The sequence below is a fragment of the Octodon degus genome, unplaced genomic scaffold (genome assembly GCF_000260255.1).
Source record: "Octodon degus isolate 3935 unplaced genomic scaffold, OctDeg1.0 scaffold00186, whole genome shotgun sequence".
NCBI classification, from domain to species: Eukaryota; Metazoa; Chordata; class Mammalia; order Rodentia; family Octodontidae; genus Octodon; species Octodon degus.
Window position 1 is genome coordinate 2,506,614 of NW_004524762.1, and position 3,955 is coordinate 2,510,568.

Below are 3,955 nucleotides of genomic sequence, written 5' to 3' on the forward strand. Positions count from 1 at the left end.
TTTTTTTTTTTTTTTTTTTTTTTTTTTTTTAAGGGGATGAAAATTTGGCCTCCTTTCTAACTCTTGAAGATGAGGGAGAAAACTGAATGACTCCCTACATAGAAACATCTCCACTGTTGATTAGCAAGCAGGGAAGACCAAATCCTTAGAGTTGTGAGATTAGGTGCGCTGGCTGAGCTCTGTGAAAACCATCTACTAGTCTGTGCTTTTCAGTCAATGAAATTCTCAAGAGTACTATCCCTTTGCCAAATAGTGGTATGAATGGATTTTTGTCTGCAAATAGGATAGTGGGCAGATTAGGCATGAAGATTGTCCTTGATTCAATAAGCCTAGCCAGGCTGGAACATTACTCTTATTTTGCCATCGACACTAATCTTACTACATAGCATATGTAAGTTTGAGTTCATAGAATTTTGGTGGCTTCTCCACTTGTGACACAGTTGTGTGGTTTTGTATACATGTGAGTGATCTCACTTGGTCTGTTCCTTCATCGTGGCATTCACAGGATCAAATAAGTGCCTGTCCAGTTTATTCAGATTTGACCATGTAGCAGAAGGTATGGATGGATAAAGAAAATGAAGTTCCAAAAACACCCAGTGGGAAGTGACTCAAAATAGCTTTCAAGAGTTGGCCTCTTTCAGCTGTATTTGCAAACTGAAGCAACTGAGAGGATAGCAGAGTTGGCTAAATTTTGTACTTGTTCTCACAATATTTTCTTGATAATTTCTGGATTGATGCATTGATGTTTTGTTCCTCCTGTATTTATAAATGAAACACCTTTTATTAGTGTTTCTAAATGTGTAAAGTCTACTTGGCTTGAAATCAAGTGGTTGGAACACTGACTTTAATTTTAGCATTGTTGATTGAATGTTTCATTAAAGAAGTTTTCAGTCAACTTGATTAGTTTGATTCCTAATGCTTTGACCTGCTCTGTTGCGAGGATCAATGCTCAAGGTAGAGTTTATTCTTGAACAGTTTCCCAGTGGCTTTGGTGAAATTTGTTGGCTTGAGGCCTGATTCTTTTTTTCTTTTTTTCAAAATACTTGAGAGTTCTAATGTTAAAATTGCACAGATTTGTGTGGAACAAAGCCTAGAAAAATGAAAACTGTAGATTAAATAATAATCTATCTTAGTGTGACAGAGGAGGGAAAATTTTGGTGCCATAATTTCTCCCTTCATTGGTGTTGGAATAAATCATCTGAAATGTATTTCTGTACCACAATTTAAGCTACAATAAAAATTTACTTAATTAAAAAAATAGATTGCATGTGTTTGTGTGTGTGTGCGTGTGTGTGTTTGTGTGTGTGTGTGTGCATGCGCTCTTAGAACTGGTTGATCAGTTCTTCACAGGGTCAGTGAACCCTGAGGCAGGCAGAAGGTTGGAGAGGGCAGTATTGTATGAGTGAATCTCACATAACTGCTAGCCATTTGGTTTCTTTTGTTTCCAATTCCTTTTTTCCTTCCACTTTTTAATGAATGTAATAAACATTATTTAACAGTTATTGTGATACTAAATCCTGGGACACTGCCTTGGAAAATGACATTCATTGCAATTAATTATAATGTCTTTAGGCTTTTCTTTATTATTTAAATATTTCATCTTATTTCAGAAATTAAAAATCCATTACAAAACCAAATAATAAAATGACAATGTGTCTTCTTATGCACAGAAAAATGATGTGTATGTATAGATGCTAAAATTAAATGTGTCAAATGAGTTATCAAAACTAAAACAATACTGAATAATGTAGTTTTGGTTTTTATTTAAATATTCAAAATAATACTATGTCTGAGTTACCAAGATATCCCAATAGAAAGTTAAGTGTAACTATTGGCATTTGACATATAAACAACTCAGTGAATGACAGGACTCTGGCTGGCATATTTTTTTTGCAGAGCAATCTCCAGTTACTATGTGCTACTGTGTCTGCACAGTTTGCCACATATTCTCTCAGATATTAGATAGTTTATTTTTGCTAAAAGAGCAACAAAAGCTTTTGAAATCCATGGTTCATTAAAAGAACACAAGAAGAAAGGAAAGGAAAGAAGGGTACTTGGAGGGTGCGAATGAGGAAGGGAGGGAGTAAGAGAGGGAAGGAAAAAAGGAAGGAAGCAAGGAAGGAAGGAAGGAAAGAAAGAGGAGGCCTGCTACATTAAAAGTGTTTCACAGTTCTGATTTGTATAAATTCCATAAAAACGAAGTCTTCAATCATGTAAAATATAGTTCAAGTAGTCCTTCATGGTTAAAATTTTAGAAATTAGAAAAATAACTTCAATTTATTCTCAGATGGTTCAGAGTTGTTTGTTTCTGAATTGAAATATTTTTCAATTATATCTAATTTAGATATTTTTCTGCAAATTCACTTCAAAAGCAATGTTTGGAGATAGTCTTATATGATAGTCATTGTGAGGCTATTGTACCTTTACCATCTTAGCTTCTGCTGGGTAGCAAGTTTTTAAAGGCTACAATGAGGCAGACTAAGAACAAATGAAGGAAAATAATTTCCAATCTGTGATTATTTTTCATGCAGATGAAAACTGGGTAGGGAAATGTATTTTTTTTTAAAGAAACAAAGTGTATTATGTTTGTTTAGCTACTTCTCAAGATGATTATAAAATGTATGTATTGGAAACATGTGCTAAAGAAAGTTATTTAGCACTAAAAAATAGTTACATTGAAGTTGCATGAATGTGATTTTATTTCTTCATACTAGTTGTCACCTTGTTATTTTTCTGAGTGTGAGAAATTTTACTTTTTGTGCAGTATTTGAAAACTGATTTAGCACCAAAAATCTAAAATTTGACTGCACTCATTTAATGTTTCATTGTCTTTCAAAAGCAGAAAACCTGTGACAGAGTCATAAATTATGGTGGAGGAATAAATAATTACAATTTTCAATCCATTATTTTATATTGGATTCACTGATCTTTGATTTTCAAGAAAATGTGGGAATATTAAGCATAAATATCATCTTACTTTCAAAACTTCGTATAAATCATAGTTTTAATAACACATAGTTTGGGAGGCCCAGGAGATATCTCAGCATATTAAAGTGTCTGCTTAGGCAGAGAGCAGTGGCTGGGTTGAATCACTTGCATGCTGTGCTGGCCCTGCACCTGGGGCATGCTGAGTCTGCAATTGAGACTGGGCATGGTGGCACCTGCTTGTAATCTCAGCACTTGGGAGGCTAAAAACAAGAGGGTCACTATGAGTTGATATATGTAGTGAGACCCTGTATTCACCGTGGGCCTACCCTAAATTCATAGAAAAAAGAAAAAAGAAAAAATAGATTAGTTTTGTAAATTTTGCATTTATTTAGTCTTACATGGTATACATTTGGATAAAGAGTCTGGGTTGGTTGTTATGTGGAGCTGTCCTTAACTAGAAATTAAATGAGAAATAAATAACAGCCTAGCTAGTAGAGAAGATGTAATAACTTCTTGATCTTTGTTTTATACTCATTGTAAGGAAGTAAAAGATAACATTTTCAAAAAGTTTGAAGGACTACAGGAGCCTTTCAAGGATATTACTCACATAAGTGATATGCCTTCCAATTCCTTTTCCAATTATCTTTCTATACTGTATGTTCAGAGAACCTTCTAAGGAGATACGGTAAAATCAGAATCAAACAAACAAACAAACAAACAAAAAACCCCAATAACTGTACTACAGAATATAAAAAAAGATATTATTGAATTCTTCCAATAAATTATAGTTGTTACCAAAAGGAGGTTTTGATATTAAGATTCTCTTTGCAGTCACAAAGAGAATTTTGAATTTTTTATTTAGTAAAATGAAACAGTAAATGAATGGCAGTACTTCACTTTGAGAACTCTCTATACAACCAAGTGACATCAAGTAAGCCCTTTTATACACCCATTTGGAGTTGAAGAAGGCCAAACTTCATCTGTGTGTGGGTGGAAGTGATAGCCTAAGAGTTTATTGCAGTCAACA